Below are 19,238 nucleotides of genomic sequence, written 5' to 3' on the forward strand. Positions count from 1 at the left end.
ATAATAATTCACCACATCCTGGGCTCTCTATGTCCTTATGGAGTTACGACAGCTCTATTGGATGAGCTATGGAGTATAATGCATCATTCACTTCAGCTTTTGGTCTTATCGCAATAATAGTTGACGCCAGTCTTAGAGTCTTAGAGAGAGAAAAACAGTAATTTTCAGTGAATTATAGTGCAAATATTTAACATAAACCTAATTCACTTAAATTTTCAAGTACAAAAAACTATACTATTTTTATCTGTAGGTACAATGTTTAGAGCTGATCTCCATCTATTCCTCTTGCCTAAATGAAACTTTATGAACTCATATTAACTCCCCATTGCTTCTCACTCCTATCTTTGGTAGCTACCAATGTATATTGTTGTGATTACTTTGATAATTTAATATATTTTATCCTAGTGGAAACAGTATTTGTCCTTTGTAGTTTATTTTACTTAGCATGGCTCATTCTTGGTGTCACATGTAGTAGGTTTTCATCATTTTAAAGGTGAAAAATATTCCATTTTCTTAGTGATTCATCTACTTATGAATATATAAATTGTTCATGTAGCATGGCTTGAAGAGAATAATGTTAAAAGTATGAAAAGACAATGAATAATAAAATAATTACATATTAAGATCTTTATTTATTACGTATGTATTTCTGGAGGTGATGGAGTACATGGTATTGGTAGTCTATTATTTTTGTAGAGTTCTCATACATTTTTCCAGAGTAGATACACCACTTACATTCACACCAAGAGTACACAAGAATTTTTTAATTTCATTACACTATGGCCAACACACATTATCTTTTTGGTTTAATAACAGCTGTCTTAAGAGATATGATGTGATAATTCATTTTGACTTTGCTTTGCACATAGAGCAAATGATATTTTTATTGTAATTAATAAAAGGGTTACATGATATTTGCCAGATAGAAGGTGCATTAATTCACTTACATTGATACCCTTTCACATGTCTTGGTACCCATTTTTTATGGTAGAAAACAAAAGGCTATTCTTCTAGGATCAAAACCCAGGCAAGGACATCCACCTTCCTAGTTGTATTCAATGCAGTGGCAGAAGTAATAGCCAGAAGAGTGATGCAAGACAAAGAGTTCAAATGCCCTTAAACCGGAAAAGAAGAAGCAAAATTTTCATAATTTGCAGGTAATGTGATATTATACATAGAAAACATTGGATCCCATAAAAATCCAGTAAAGTACAAAATTTTTTAAAAATCAATAATCACTTGCCTTTTTTAGCACTGAGATTAACCTATCTGGAAGAGAAATTTAGAAAACATTAACAATTATAATAGCCCAGATAATGACACTTATGAACAATCTCACCTTACTGAGAAAAGAAACACTAAAAAGTGTAAACCACTGATAAAAATATTTAAGACGTCCATTTATGGAAAGGAATCTGATGTTCGTGGAGTATGTTAAGATGATTCATATCACAAATGTGCTCAAAGTGATCTGCAGATTCAATGCAATCCCTACTGAAATATGGGCAATCATTTTGTGCAAAATGGCAAGTATCAATTTTGGAATTCATCTGGAACTACCAACAATCTCTGAGAGTCAAAACAAACCTGAGAAGAAGATCAAAGCTAGAGGCATCACACTTCCTGATTTTTAATATAGATCACAAAATTACAATAATTTTAGCAGCTCATACTGCTGCAATGGAATAGAATGAACAGCCCAGATATAAACTTAAGCCCATGTGCAAATAACTAATATTCAGAAATGTGCCAAAAATACACCATGGAGAAAGAAGAAGCTCATCAGCAATTTATAAGGAAAATAGCATATTCACAGTAGAACAATGAAACACAAACACACACAATGATTTTTAAAAGCAAACACACAGTCGGAAGGAAGATAGCGCCGAGACAATAGGAACACAGCCTAGCTCTCTCTGACAAAAAGAGAGAACCAGGGAGTCCCACGAGCTAACTACCTAAAGAAATCCACAACAACAAACTCAAAAAGCAATGGAGAAGGACTCAAACCGGAAAAGAAATCCAGATAAAGCTCACATCCAACTTTCTCAAAGAATTCGGAACGCGAAGACCCCTCCCCCACCTCTCGCCGCCAGATTCAAGCCGCAAAAGCCTCGGAAAGCCGCGAAAAGCAGCAGCTGGCGCCGGATCAAGCCGCGAAAAGGGGCTGTGGCTGCCGGCTCCATGCTGGGAAAGTGGCGGCGGGCGCCGGCTCTAATCCACGAAAAGCGGCGGCAGTGGAGGGCACCAGGCTGGGAGCAAAATGGCTGTAGAAACCAGCACAGAACCGGGCCAGCAAACAGCTGAAGCAGCGGAACCCAGACGCGGAACCAGAACAGCAAGCAGTGGAACCCAGACGCAGAACACAGGCGGCGGCGGAGACCCAAGGGGAGTGAAAGACTCCCCACCACCGTGGAGCACCCGCAGACGGACGCAGAGGCGTGAGTAATACAGCGCGTCCCCAAACACTTCGGGAAAGCAGAGCGGGTGCCAAGCAATAGAACTTAACTCAGACCCCAACACCCTGCCCGAGAAAGACTGGCGGGAACAGAGGGGCAAGGAATTTAGAATCCTGTTCCTTCCCTCAACAGCCCCCTCCCTCAGGCCATTGACTGGAGATTGACAGGCGAGCTACCCATAAGACCCAGCACCCGCCCAACGGGCTCAACCCCCAGCCCTCTGACTGGAGACTGACAAGCGGGCAGACCCTAAGACTCAGCACCCCACCAGGGGAGGCGGAGCTGTCCCAGCTCCCACCCGCCCACGAGGATCCTCTCCCAGGCCACTGGATCTGGAGAGTGGAGGGCGTTGGGACCCTGCCTTACAACAGTGGGTAGGGGGTGTGGGAAAATAGGAGCCAGCATCTGCCCCCCCTCAATTCTTGAGCGGGGCATCCTCCAGCTGGAAATCCTGAGCAAGAAAGCACCGAGGGGCCCCCCCACAGTCACAGACTCTGACAAAGCAGTGGAAACACAGCAGGGATCTGAAGGGCCGACCAGCAGCCAAGCTCCCCTTCTGAGAACCAAAAAGGTGCGGCTCCGCCCTTGGAGCCCACGTCCCCAGCTGGGCCCCGCCCCTGGGAACAGAGGGGTCTCCTGCTGGTCCTGCTGAGAGCCCCTGAAACTCTCAATCCCCAGACCCTTGGCTTGGGGCCCCCCCTGGAAGCAGCACAGGAAAATGTCCGCCAACCGCGCTCAGACGGAAGCTCGCAGATCCATCCCATGGTCCACTGTGAGGCCACTGGTTGGGCTAAGAGCTAGTCGTACAGCAACACATAAGTTTTACTCTAATACTTTCCAAGCTTTGTACTCAAATACGATACCTACTTAATCCCTGACCTGTCTCATTCTATTTTTCTATCTCTGCACCTCTGCTTGTCTTTCAACCCTTATACTGCATGGATCTACACTTGATGGCTGTTGAGCAACACTGTATATCTAGGTGTTTAATTATTCTCTAGGCTCAGAGGGACTTAAAGACAATGGAGATTGGATTGAGAGGCTTATTGTTTTGGGTATAAATCGCTTATCAGTGGATTATTAGACTGGTCTGTAACTGCACAAAAAGAAAGTGATAACACCAATCAAAACTTGTGAACATCTAGAATCTGCCAGCTACAGAGGTCTAGGTTGGTTATATCTGAAAAACTATAATCGTGTTTAGTATTAATCGTGCTCCTGTTTTCAAATGGGCAGAACAAGAAACTCAAGAAAAATGTCAAATCAAGAAACAACATCCCCCACCCCCCTCACCCAATGTAAACAGCCAATGGAACAGTCACTGGCAAACCTAGAGGAGAGTCTTCCACGTGCTGTACAAATGCAGTTGATAAACATCATTAATGAAAAATGTGAAAATATAAAGAAAGAGATAAGGGAGGAAGCCATAGCTGAACAAGAGGAAACCATAAACAAGGTGATAAGTGAAAAAGAAGAAGCCATAAAGGAGGCCATAATAAAGGTTTTTCAAAGAAAGATGGATGAATTCATAGAATCCACAAATAAAAAGGTGACTGAACTCCAGCAAATGTTCAAAGAAAATAAAGCTACTGAGCTAACCACTCAAATGGAAATCAAGGAACTAAAGAAATCCATACATGATCTAAAAGAAGAGATGCAAGGCATCAAAAATGAGCAATTAGTAGCAAGGGAGATGAATAATAAAGTAGATAGCTTTGATAGCAGGTTAGACAATGCAGAGGAGAGAATTTCCGGGGCTGAAGATAATTTAATTATTATAGAGAAAGAACAGAAAATGAGTCAATCCAAATCGAGGAAAAATGAGAGAGCGCTTCAGGAGGTCCAAGATACAATTAGGAAGCCTAATTTAAGGCTAATTGGTATTGAGGAGGGTCTGGAGAAAGAGGTCAATGGTATTGGAAATATACTTCAGGGAATCATCTCAGAGAATTTCCCAAATATCCAGAAGGGCAGACCCATCCAGATACAAGAAGCTTTTAGAACCCCAAACAGACCTGACCAGAAAAGAACATCCCACCGCCACATTGTAATCTGAACTGGATCAATAGAAACCAAAAAAAAGGATCCTAAAGGCAGCCAGGGAAAAGGGATGAGTAACCTATAAAGGAAAACCAATCAGAATAACCCCAGATTTCTCAGCAGAGACCATGCAAGCAAGAAGTGACTGGAAGCATATATGTCATGCCCTTAAGTCAAATAACTACCAACCAAGAATACTGTACCCACCTAAGCTCTCATTCATAACTGAAGGAACAATAAAAACATTCCATTCCAGGGAAAAGCTGCAACAATATGTCGCAACAAAACCAACACTACAGAGAATTCTGAAAGATGTTTTATACATAGAAAACCAAAATAAATGCAATATAGGGAAAGAAATGGCACCTAAACAGCATACCACATAAGGACCACAAGAACTGTCAAGACACTGGCCCAAATAAAAGCTTTTAAAAATGGTAGGACCTAATAAATATCTCTCAATCCTAACTCTCAATATCAGTGGACTTAACTCTCCAATTAAACAGCATAGGCTGTCTAGTTGGATCAAAAAGACAGAGCCATCGTTCTGCTGTCTTCAAGAGACACATCTTATCCAAAAAAACAATCATCTTTTGAAAGTGAGAGGTTGGAATAAACTCTATCAAGCTAACGGCACCCATAAACAGGCTGGAGTTGCCATCCTCATATCAGATAAAATAGACTTCAAACCAAAATTAGTAAGAAAAGACAATGAAGGTTACTACATACTACTAAAGGGATCTTTCCTCCAGGAAGATATAACGATCCTAAATATTTACACACCCAATCCCGGAGCTCCAAACTTCATCAAGCAAACTTTACTTACACTGAAACCATACATAGATCGAAATACAGTGATTGTCGGTGACTTTAACACACCACTCTCACCTATGGACAGATCAACAAGGCAAAAACTCAACAGAGAAACCTTAGACCTGAACAACTATATAGACCAACTCAATCTAGCAGACATCTGCAGAATATTCCACCCAGCAAAGACACATGGAACATTTTCCAAAATAGATCACATCTTAGGCCATAAAAGAAACCTCTACAGATTCAGAAACACTGAAATTATTCCATGCACACTCTCAGACCATAAATGCATCAAACTGGAACTGAACACACATCTCCACCAACAAAAAACCTATAACTCATGGAGACTGAACAACACATTGTTGAATCACCAATGGGTCATTGAAGAGATCAGAACAGAAATCCAACAGTTTATGAAATTTAACAGTAAGGAGCACACAAAATACCAATTCCTTTGGGACACAGCAAAGGCAGTACTCAGAGAAAAATTTATAGCGCTGAGTGCCTACAACAACAAGTTGGAAAAATTGCAAACCAACAAGTTAATGTCTCACCTTAAGCTCCTGGAAAAAGAGCAACAAACCAACCCTAATCCCAGTAGAAGAAAGCAAATTATTAAAATCAAAGCAGAATTAAATGATTTGGAATCCAAAAAAACTATAGAAAGAATCAACAAAACAAGGAGTTGGTTCTTTGAAAGAATTAACAAAATTGACAAGCCCTTTGCAAATCTTACCAAAAAAAGAAGAGAGCATATTGAAATAAACAAAATCGCAGATGAAAATGGTAATATCACGACAGAAATTACTAAGATCCAGAATATCATGAGGGAATACTTCTCAAACCTTTATGCCAACAAATTTGAGAACCTAGATGAAATGGATGAATTCCTAGCCAATATTAACATACCCACACTGAACCAAGAAGAACTAAGCCAACTCAACAGGCCTATTTCAAGCTCTGAAATAGAAATGGCAATTAGAGAACTTCCACCTAAGAAAAGCCCAGGGCCAGATGGATTCACAGCTAAATTCTATAAGGTCTTCAAAGCAGAGCTCACACCAATACTCCTCAAGCTCTTCAACGAAATTGAAAATGAAGGTTCCTTACCAAACTCATTCTATGAAGCCAGTATAACCCTCATCCCCAAACCAGACAGAGATTCATCAAAGAAAGAGAACTATAGACCTATATCTTTGATGAACATCGATGCAAAACTTCTCAACAAAATACCGGCCAACCGTCTACAACAACTCATCAAAAAAATTATACACTATGATCAAACTGGATTCATCACAGGGAGGCAAAGCTGGTTCAATATACGCAAATCAATTAATATAATTCAACACATCAACAGGAGAAAGGACAAAAATCACATGATTGTCTCAATAGACGCGGAAAAGGCATTTGAAAAGATCCAACACCGCTTTATGTTAAAAGCTCTGGAGAAACTAGGAATCCATGGAACATTCCTCAATGTAATAAAGGCTGTGTATGAGAAACCTAGTATTACACTTAATGGTGAAAATCTAAAGCCATTCCCTCTAAAATCAGGAACGAGACAAGGATGCCCACTCTCTCCACTCTTCTTTAACATAGTACTAGAATTCCTAGCCAGTGCAATAAGGAAGAAGCAAGCATAAAGGGGATCCAAGTAGGGAAAGAGGAAATAAAACTATCCCTCTTTGCAGATGACATGATTCTGTATTTAAAGAATCCTATAGACTCTACTCCCAAGCTCCTTGAGCTGATTCAAAGCTTTGGAAGAGTAGCAGGCTATAAAATCAACCCTCAAAAATCAACTGCCTTCCATTACGCCAACAGTGAAAGGAATGAGGCAATAATCAGGAAAGAAACTCCTTTCACAATAGCCTCAAAGAAAATAAAGTACCTAGGAATTAGCTTAACTAAGAATGTAAAGGACCTTTTTGACGAAAACTTTAAAACCCTAAAAAAGGAAATTAAAGCAGAACTGAGGAAATGGAAAAACCTCCTATGCTCCTGGATTGGAAGAATCAACTATGTGAAAATGACAATCTTGCCAAGAGCTATCTACAAATTCAATGAAATACCCATCAATATCCCAATGTCATTCTTTAAAGAAATAGAAGAGGCAATCCAAAATTTCATATGGAATAATAAAAGACCCCGTATAGCAAAAACACTTCTTAGCAGAAAGAACAGCGCTGGAGGAATTTCAATTCCAAACTTTAGACTCTGTTACAGAGCTATAATTATCAAAACAGCTTGGTACTGGCAAAGAAACAGGCCTGAAGACCAATGGAATAGAACTGAGGACCCAGATGTTAAACCACAGACCTATGGCCACCTAATCTTTGACAAGGGAGCCAAAAAAATAGAATGGAAGAAAGACAGCCTCTTCAACAAGTTGTGCTGGCAGAACTGGTTAAGCACCTGCAGTTGGATCCTTCTTTGTCACCTTGCACTAGAATTAACTCCAAATGGATCAAAGACCTGGAGGTAAAAGCTGACACACTGAAAACTTTACAGGAAGGAATAGGAGATACACTAGGCCTCCTTGGCACAGGTCGAAACTTTCTTAATAAGGACCAAGAATCACAACAAATCAGAGAAAGGCTGGATAAGTGGGACTGCATTAAACTGCAGAGCTTTTGTAGGGCAAAGGACATAGCTAGTAAATTAATTAGGAAGCCTACAGAGTGAGAGAAGATCTTCACCAACCAAACAACAGAGAAAGGCCTCATATCTAAAATATATCAACAACTCAAAAAATTGAATCACTCCAAAACTAACCTCCAAAGTAACAACCATCCCATTAAAAAATGGGCCAAAGACTTAAAGAGAGTCTTCTCTGAAGAAGAAACAAAAATGGCCTATAGACACATGAAGAAATGCTCAACATCTCTGGTCATAAAAGAATTGCAAATCAAAACAACTCTAAGATTCCACCTCACTCCAGTTAGAATGGCCAGGATCAGGAAAACTAATAACAACAGATGCTGGAAGGGATGTGGCCAGGAGGGATCACTACTACACTGTTGGTGGGAGTGCAAACTCATTCAACCCCTATGGAAAGCAGTGTGGCAGTGCCTCAAAAGGCTAAACATAGAACTCCCCTATGACCCAGCAGTTCCACTACTTGGCATTTACCCAACCATCCAGAAACAAGGACATACTAAATCCACTAGCACAACAATGTTCATTGCAGCACTATTCACCATAGCAAAGATATGGAACCAACCTAGCTGTCCCTCAGTTGATGAGTGGATTAACAAGTTGTGGTATTTGTACACAATGGAATTCTATGCTGCTGTCAGAAAGAATGACATCGCCCCATTTGTTAGGAAATGGAAAGACTTAGAAAAAATCCTATTAAGTGAAGTAAGCCAGACTCAAAGGAACTTAGGCTCAATGGTTTCTCTCATTTGTCATAATCAGTAGAAACCTTGGGCTCTACTAGCAGAGATCTGCAATAGAGCAAAATCTTGATACATAAGGCCATATAATGTGAAGCTAATTGAAAGGACCTCCAGGATATTGAAACAAAAGCCATATAATGAATGATTGTTGTCCTTAATGTACTATGTTATCTCTCATCTCCTTTGCTGTCCCTTGGTTATCTCATATTGGTATAGTATCTCACTTTGTTATCTGATATATTGAATTTAGTTGTTTTGGATATTTGAAATATGATAGGGAAGGGGGGAAAACCAAGACGGGTGGGGGTTGTGGGGGGGAGGGAAATGGGTACCAAGACATGTGAAAGTGTATCAATGTATGTGAATTAATGCACCTTCTATCTGGCAAATATCATGTAACCCTTATACTAATTACAATAAAAAAAGCAAACACACACAAAATAAAAAATGTTTTATGATTAAGATTCTAACATAGAAAACAGAAAATTCCTCACGATGCTGAATTTTACAGTGATTAGATACGGTATTAAATGCACAAGCAGCAAAAGAAAAAAATGGAGAAGTTGTGACTACATAATAATAAAAAGAATCTATTCAAGGTAAATGATCAAGAAGATAAAATGAAATAAGGAAAGATCTGCATACTACGTATTTTGTAAGACTTTAATATCGAGAATATATTTTTAAAAACTATAAATAAGCAAAGGACTCCAATAAAGAAATATAAATGACCAACAGTTACGGAAAAAGAGGTTAGATTAGACCTCTACCTCCCCAAAATGGGATTTTAGTGTCCCTTTGTACAAATAGGGCTTGGGAGTGATAACATATCTCACCCATTTCAATAAAAACTTCCTACTACCCACTCTGGGATCTCATCCTTTTTTCTCTGTCTTCCATTCCAGACCCAGTTTTCAGTATGTTATCAGCTTACCTTTGTGAGCACGTCTTACCTGCCACTAAACCATCCAAACAACACTTCTAGAAAAGCCAGACAGACAGGCTGAGAGATACATTCTATTTCTACACTCCACATGGAGAAGAGGAAGCTGTTGTCCACTTGTCTCACTCTCCCACAGTGCCTTTGTTTTCTCCCATGCCCAGTATTACTAAGGAAGCAAGCACTTCCCCACACATTTTCCTTAACCCTCCAAGGAACAGTGAATGACCAAATGCCCAGCAAAATTTGTCCTCTTGATACCCATAATATTGAAGCTTTTATTCTTTTTTTTTGCCAGTCCTAGGCTTCAGCTCAGGGCCTGAGCACTGTCCTTGGACTTTCTCAAGGCTAGAGCTCTACCACCTGAGCCTTAGCACCACTTCTGGCTTTTTTTCTATGTATGCGGTACCGAGGAATCAAACCCAGGCCTTCATGGATTCTAGGCAAGCACTCTACCACTAGGCCAAACTCCCGGCTCCTGAAGCTTTTATTCTTTCCTAGGTTTTAGTTACAAGACTTTTGTAAATTGTGGAAACTTCTGTTAGATATCAAATCTTTACCTAGGTATGGGAAATCAACTTTTGATCAGATAAAAATGTATTACTAGCTTTTTAGCACAGTAACTGGATCTGGCTACGAGACTTTCTGTAGGCAATAGAAAGCACCTTTTGCTCAAGGATAGTGCTCTGCCACATGAGTCACAGCACCACTCCTGGCCTTTTCCAAGTATGTGATACCTAGGAATCAAACCCGCGGCTTCATACATGCTAGGTGAGCACTCTACCATTAGGCTAGCCTCCCAGACCTGCAAATTTATTTTAATAGACGGATTGCTTTCAGATATGGTAGTTATTGTAGTTATTTTATACTTGGTCAAGTTATACTATGCACCTATTTAAGATCCCATTTTGTAACATAATGGCTGTTATTTTATAAAAGCTAGTAAGAAGTATTTCTAAGCAAGGAAAAAATTATTTTGGGTCTATTTCTTTAATGCATTTGCCCATTTAATGTAGATAATTGTCTCCTGTACTATCCTGAAAAGAACACAGATGGTAAATTTCATTAGAAGAAAAACCAGTATTTCCTCCCAGGATTTATCCAAAACAATGCATATCCCTGAGCCATCTCTGGGAAAATCTGTTTAAATGGCTCCTGTATAGAATTTTGGAGTGCATTATCTGGAAATATTCCAGAAGTAATTACAATGTGCATCTCTTTTTAACATGAGTTGAATTAAATTAGTGTAGAAGAGCAAGAGCTATTACGAAGCTTACCAGGTTCCTCAGTATCATTCTTGATTCTTAGACATTTGTGCACAGTTTCATAGAGATGAGAATGGAATTTTAATTGAGGTTATATTTCCATGGGAACAAGAAACCTTGTGTTCCTTCACATTCACAGACATCTGTAAAAAAGGTATCCTATTGTTCACTCCAAACTGCTGCAATGCAGTGCACACCACTGAAGCTAATTTGCTGCTTCACAATGCCCATAATAGAATAAAGCTTGAACATTAAGAATGGCAAAGACCGGTGTGCTTGTGTAACATTTTCCACTTCCCTGGTTTATCTTCAAGGACAAAGAATGTAGGGCCGATGACCACATCTCTGATTTTACAAATAAAAAATTAAAATGGGCAGTGATTTATGACTTTGCCTAATGTCATACAGCTTAGTGATTTCTTATTCTTTCCTTTTTAATATTATGTATAATTAGTTCCTATTTTTCTTGCAGTGCAAAGACAGGAATACATTTGATTCAAGGTAGCAAAAAAAAAATTAGTCATCAAAGCACAATAGAACTGTCTACAACCTACAAATACGCCAGAATATTTATTGTACTCTGCATTTATTATACTTTTCTGATTCTGTGTTTTATACAAATCCTCTAATTAACATCTTTGATAACTTGTAGAATTTATGGCACAAACTATTCTGTTTCTCTCTAGTCCTTCAGAAGGAAAACTTACAATCACTCTTCAATCATTCCAGAGTAAGAAGAAAATTTTAAACTTCTTTTATTATTTTACTTTTAAGCAATATGTCTGAAATCTGTAACATACATATAAAGTAATACATGGAATATTTGGTTTGAGGATACTACTTTTTATAATTTTTGTAGATATTCAGACAAAATTCTTAGTGAATAAAATATACACAACTTTTAATATCTCCTCTTTCTGCTTAATTCTAAAATAACATTAAAATAGAATTTATATGCTATGTGTAGTTGTAAAGTTATAATAAACATTTATAAAACCACAACTGGTTTAAGAAATAGAAACTCCACTATAAAGAATATGTTTGATCTATACTTATTGTCTAATTGCTCCTTTAGAAAAAGTAAATATATTTTGAAGCAAATAAAATGAATATGTAAGATAGGTTTATCATTTTTTTCAATATAGTAGGCAATTTTAATCTAGGTATATTGCCTGATTGATTCAGAATGGGAAAGTATAGACATTTGAAATCTAGAAGGAGCCTTAAAGAAGTCTAAAACTATGGAAAAGAAAAATGTGGAATAAAGGAGTTAAACAAATTGACCAGAGTCGTAGAGTGGTTTACAAACAATATGCACATTTAAGCTCATGTTCTCTATTTCTCAACTTGTTATTAGAGAGAAGTGCTCTACAGTCCTGTTAACAGGAAATGTAAAATCTTGTGTGTTTCATATTCTTATTAAATCCTATCTATTTAATCTTATTAAATCCTATATCTCAAAGTTCCAGAGGAACTTTGCTAAGTAAAGAAAGTCGCACATTTGTCTATTTTTTTTAAGTTTCCTTTAAGGTTTCAAACCAGATAGCAGGCACAGACCATATTCTTAACTAGACGTGACCTTAATTTGATTTCTCAATATGGCAACATTTTCCTAAGTTGTACAAGAAAGCTATGAGTCAGAACATGAAAAGATTCAATGGGAGAGTCATTTATGGAGTAAACAGGCAGATATTTCAGAACCAGAATACTTATTCATTTCATATCTAGTGACTAAAAGGCAGGTCTGGGTACCATATGGTGACTAGATGCATGGTTATTTGTGACAAGAAGTTCCTAGGTTTCCCCAGCAGAGTGCTGATGACAGCCAAGGACACTAGAGACTAGAGAGTTGTCAAAGCAGTTCAAAGCCTTCAAAGATCAGATCTTACCACAGCCATCAATATGAGGCAGACGGTGGAATTATTTTCATTTTTTCTTTTTCAGTCATAAGAACTTTCATACTTTCCCAGGGATATTAACATAGTACTAGAGGAATCTGGTGTAGAAAATAATGTAAGAACGTAATGCCCTAAATTTCTCACCTTTCTTGGGAATAAAGTTGCCTACTCTATGCTTTTCTTCTTGTAGCAGAGGAACTATCATGAAGGGTGTGCTTTATCTTCAAGAACTTCATTCATAGCTTCAGAGAATGTATATCTCGAGAGTGTCAGCATACATGCCACATTGAAAATCGACTTCTTTTTACTTATTTTCAATTATTAATTAGCCAAACACTAATTGGAATGCCATTTTATGTTTTATCTTCATTCTGAAATCTTATAAACATATTCTCTGTTCAAAAGGAACAGAAATATGGAAGTGTTGTATACAAGTTACAGAGCCAAAAACTGGCAGAAATGGGCTTTAAATCTACAGCAATATTTTTCAAATTCTGCCCTTCAATATCCACTGGCACTTGAAATCAGTTATATGGAATCTCTCAATTGATTAAAATCAATTAGTAGAGCTGATCATTCTTCTCTAACAAAAATACTACACATTTTGTATTTTACACCAATATGTACTTTTACTCAACAATCTGGACAATTTGTCAAAATGAAACCCAAGACAAAGACATAAGCTGGAGTGATTCTGTGGAAAATAGTATGGGCTACTTGAACAATAAGGAATTTTGCCTTTTCTACATGTAATATTGTTGTGGGACCCTATGTTAATTGTTTATGATTCTATCCAACTTCACTGTAAATTTAATATTAAATCTTGAGACTTATTTGTTCCAAGGGATACACACTCGAGCAGACAGTAGCTTATTTATCTTTGTATGTATTGTTCCTGGATCCTTTAAATAGGTAGAAACTACCTATTAAGCTACTTATATGTGAAAGTTTTATATACTATCCATATGTTAAAATCTTCTAGACAGTGTATAGAAAACTTTCAAATTAAAATTCGATTTTAACTTGTGGATAAAACTTTGTCCAAATAATGAATAAAATAAGTTACAGAATTTCAATTTGAAAGAGATTTGTACCATATAATCTCCTAAAACATGCATCTTACTTCCAGCTACATCTATACTGAATTGATGTTGCCTTATAATCATGCCAGACCAAAATGTAACTTTCAAACTGAAGGTTTGAAAGTTTAATCAAATGTGTAAATCATAATAAAGCAGTCTAACCAGCTATGTTAAGAGAGTAATAACAGGGCCGGGAGTTTGGCCTAGTGGTGGAGTGTTTGCCTAGCATGCACGAAGACCCGGGTTGGATTCCTCGGTACCACATACATAGAAAAAAAGCTGGAAGTGGTACTGAGGCTCAAGTGGTAGAGCTCTAACCTTGAGAAATACCAAGGACAGTGCTCAGGCCCTCAGCTGAAGCCCAGGACTGGCAAAAAAAAAAAAAAAAAAAAAAAAAGAGTAATAACAAGCTAAAGCATAAACCAAGCACTGGTGGCTCATGCCTGTAATCTTATCTACTCAGGAGGCTGAGATTTTAAGGAATGCAGTTCAAAGCCAGCCTGGGCAGGAAAGTCCATGAAATGCTTATCTCCTACTAACCACCAGAAAATGGTAAGTTGTACAGTGGCTCAAAGTGGTAGAGGGCTACCCTGGGACAAAGAGCTCAGGGGCAGCATCCAGGCCCTGAGTCCAAGCCTTCAAGCCCATAATAGGCAAAAACGAAAACATAAAATAAAAATGAGGAAAGCTATGGCATAAAAATGTTATTAACTACACAGAATTCATAGGCATAAAGATTGTAAAATCAAAGCCAATGGTCAATACAGAATGAACACTAATTTTATTCTTTTACTCATATGAAGTTTTGATTAATGTAAAATAGGCAGCAACTTAGAAGGAAAAGGGAGAATGAAAAATATAAAAACGATTTTTTTCTTTTTCATTCTTTTGTAACTGGTAAGGTTCCAGGTACCTTAAGATCAAATTCTGCACTCACATTTTTTCTTTCAATATAATAGAAGATCCTTCACAAACATGATCCTTTCCTGTATGAGACTGATGACTTTTCCTTCTGAGCTTTTGAAAGGGTAAATTCAATTAAACAGCTAAAAGATTGGATGGATTCCTGAGGGCCCAGGGCCTCTGAATAACATTTTGAATTTAGTGTTAATTTGGTGAGCAAAGACCAGATGTGCATGATTGTTCAAGAAATTCCAGCTGTAGAGAATAAAGTGTCCAGTCTTCTTCCTTCGTAGTTTGTGAGAATAGATAATGCTTTTGAGAATAGTTTTAGATGCAGGGGAGGGGACGCAGGAGATGGATTTAATTGAGAACTACAGTTTCAGGTCGATAGACCCACAGTGATTCAGGAGGGAGGGTTTTTTTTGTTTGTTTTTCTGATCATGTTGTTCTACTGTTCTACACCTTTAGAGCTTCCCAAATCAGGGTATATTTCAGATTTAAAAAAAAACCCTAGACCCAATGTCAAGGAGACGGAGACAAAGAGATCCCACAATAAACTAGGAGAACAGACAAAAACAGAATATCTGAAGCCCTTATCCTCTGAATGAAATTCTTCCCACTCATTCTCTGTGGCCTTGGAATTTGTGTGACGCTTTCCTGAGACAAGAACTTAAGGAGACCAGGCAGATTTGGAAGGGGGGGGGGTGCCACAATGACAAGCGCTGTCTGCTGCTGACATGAAGCACAAAGCAGGGATTGCCTGTGATTGGACTTGGCCTTATTGGGTGTTGCTGGCAGCAGAGCCAGAAGGGCTGCCATGTGACCAAGGTCAGAAGAAAATTTCATCTCACCTTAATTGCAATGCTTACTACTTTGGCCCCATCTTCCAGAAACAAGCATATGAAATAGAAGTTTAAGAGGCATCATTTCCTTAAGTCAACTTAAAACTACTTTCAGTCTACTGATTCAGTGTAACTGCACAAAAGGAGAGGCAAACACTGGAACTTTAAATTACTCACTGGAAACACTGTAGCTGATCTATCTCATCTCCAGAGTGAGATCATCTCTACGTGCCACCAAAACATTGTGAAAAAGGGAGAAAATTAAATCAACATTTTCCTTAGCAAGAATCAATACAACAAATATTCAGTGTATTTTATTTCCTTAGAGATTTATTTTTAGTTGAGTTACATAATTGGATAGTAAAATGAACAAATTATTTTTCATATTCTTTATATGAATATTCATATTTTCATATATACATAAAATTCTTTCATGAGAACTTTTGCCAGACGATTTCCATAACTGGGGATAAAATAAAAACAATAAAGATGGGACCATCTCTTAAAAATTAAAAACTATACAAAATAATCAGCTTATAATGTGCTAAAGGTCAACAAATCCATGGAGTCCTTCCTCTTTTCCTTCCTTTTCTTCTCTTGCTTCTCCTCCTCCTCATTCTTTTTGCTACATAGTAAATAGTTCATATATCTTTGTTAATGGTATAGACATCTTCAAAATCTACAATTATCCTACAAATATTAAATCTTAAGGAAATAATTTCTAGAATACTGTTTTGTATGGTAAAAAGTTTCTTGGCTGAAGACACATGTATATGATAGGTAAAGAAAATTACCATACCAAGATTATAATTAGCATATTCATTATAAATAACTAATAAATGAACCCAACATCTCCCACCAAAACAACTAATCAGAAATTTGATATATTGGCATATGTAAAAGTATCTGCTAATATGAGGGGCAGAAATGGGATGAAGGCAGAAGCAGTATATCATATTTCCTGTAAAGAGAGAGATTCAGTCTCTTCTGATGCTCCCAACATTATTAATAAGGAGGTATTATGTACCAGGGACTTGTTTTCATTAACATAAACAAAAATATAAATTCATTTGTTCACATTTATTGCTGGTTCCAAGAGAATAAGTTTCTCAAAGTTTTGTACATATTTAGCAAACATATTTAAAAATATTGAAAAAACTACAAATGCTTATAACTGCCTAAATTTTAGATTCGGCTTTCTTTTCTAAAACAGTTGTTTTTGTTGCTTGTAGGAATTGTTTCATTCTTTTAGGTAAGAATTGAGTAATTGATATTCATACCAGGAGGAAGCAGAAGTATGTTGTCACTATTAGGATGAATGTTCTAAAGACTTGGTCCTGTAAGGAGGGGATGGCAGGAGACCTAGGAGGTGGGGACTAGTGAGAGGTTTTAGATCCTCTGGGACATACCACTGAAGAAGAGTGAGGGACACTGGTCTTTTTCTCTCTTTTGCTCTTATCCATGAAATAAATGAGCTTCTGCTACCATGCAATTCTCCCATGATCTTCTGTTGCATCATAGGCCGAAAACTAATAGATGTATATAATGTATCTTGATCAATGTCCTGCTATTGACTGGAACTCTATCATTTGAGCCCAAGTTTTTACTGGTTAATTGAAGAGGGAGACTTTTCTCTGTGAGCTATCATGGACCTGAATTCCTTCAGATTTCACCTTCCTGTGTAGCTAGGATTATGAACTTTAGTCTCTCACTGGTGCCTAGCTGTATCTTTCGCATAAACAAACCTCTTTAAAAGGTTAAGTTTGAAAAACCAAGGACCTTATATGTAACAATTCATATTCTAATTAATATAAAGTTCCTTCTTTTTAAAACAATAGCCTCAAACTTGGTTTTCAGTGATAATCACAAAAAATTTTATTCTAAAATGCTGATACCTGATTTTGACTGTGAAGCATCATAAAACAATTTAATTGCTAGGCAAATGTTTGAATATATTTACACATCTCTGAGTAAATGAATTACTAGAATGAGATTTACTTACCAATTCCTGTACTTTTTAAATTACAGCATAAATAAATACTTGAAAAAGTTTTGACATCCTTGGTCATTAGAAATAAAAAGTAATGTACATATTAAGGACTGAGAATAGGAAGCAAGTACAACTACAAAGAAATGCAATTACATTTTGGTAGTGTTGTAATGTTAACTGTAAACTTATATAGTTCCAAAAAACCCTCTACACAGATATCTAATGGATTTTATTCATAATTACTGTAAACTAAAAGCCACTCAAATGTCCTTTTTCTGGTTAATGAATAAACAATGAATAAACAAACCAGGTACATCCATACAAAGAATTCTCTTCTGCACGGTATAAATTCCTACAACACAGCACAACGTCATTCTTAAGTGTTTTATGCTAAGTAGGTAAAACAGATCAGTTTCTGTAAAAGACTTGGAGCTGGTGCAATGAATAATAACAACTATCTTAAGAGAAAAGATTTTGAAGTGAAGAAACTTGCATAATGTCCATTTTTCATATATTTTTTGTAATTAATAGAAAGGTTACATTATATTCACCAGATAGAAGATGCATTACTTCACAAACATTGATACCCTTTCTCATTTCTTAGTCCCCATTTTCCTCCCCCTACCCCTACCCCTCATCTTGTTTCCCCCCTTCCCTATCCAATTTCAAATAATGAAATAAACATATATACAATATATCAGATAACAAGATAAAATACTGTAACCATATGAGATAACCAAAGAACAAAAGAAATGAGAGATAACATAGTACATTAAGGACAACAATCACTCATTATTTGGCTTTTGTTTCCTTTTCCTGGAGGTCCTACCATTTAGCATCATACTATATGGCCTTATGTATCTAGGTTTTGCCCTGTTGTTTACTTCTGATAGGAGAGTCCAAGGTTAATACTAATTATGACAAATGAGGGAAACCATTGAGCCCATGTTCCTTTGAGTCTGGCTTACTTCACTTAATACAATTTTTGCTAAGTCTTTCCATTTCCTTACAAATGGGACGATGTTGTTCTTTCTGAAAGCAGCATAGAATTCCATTGTGTATAAATACCACATCTTGCTGATCCACTCATCAACTGAGGGGCATCTGGGTTGCTTCCATATCTTTGCTATGGTAAATAGTGCTGCAATGAACATCATTGTTCTTGTGGATTTAGTATGTCCTTGTTTCTGGACGATTGGGTAAATGCCAAGTAGTGGAATTGCTGGGTCATAGGGGAACTATATGTTTAGTCTTTTGAGGAACTGCCATAATGTCCATTTTTAGCTGCAGGATATTGTTGCTAAGATCCTCTATAGATACTAAATCCAGGGATGCTCAAGTCCCTTATATAAAATGACAGCATTTCTATACTCATCTTCTTTTATACTTAAAGTTGCTCTGATACTTCACATGGTAGCTGATATAGTACTGTTTATGGACTCATGAAAAAAATATTGCACAGGATCAACACAGAAGGAACTATTTTTTTTTTCTAAATGGTTTGGATCTGTGGTTGGTTAAATCTACAGATGTGGGAATTGTGACTATTGAGGACTGACTAAATTGTGGTGTAGCTACATGGTGTCATGTTTATAAAAACTT

This window comes from Megascapheus bottae, chromosome 9 (genome assembly GCF_031878675.1).
Source record: "Megascapheus bottae isolate mThoBot1 chromosome 9, mThoBot2.hap1, whole genome shotgun sequence".
In the NCBI taxonomy this organism is placed as follows: Eukaryota; Metazoa; Chordata; class Mammalia; order Rodentia; family Geomyidae; genus Megascapheus; species Megascapheus bottae.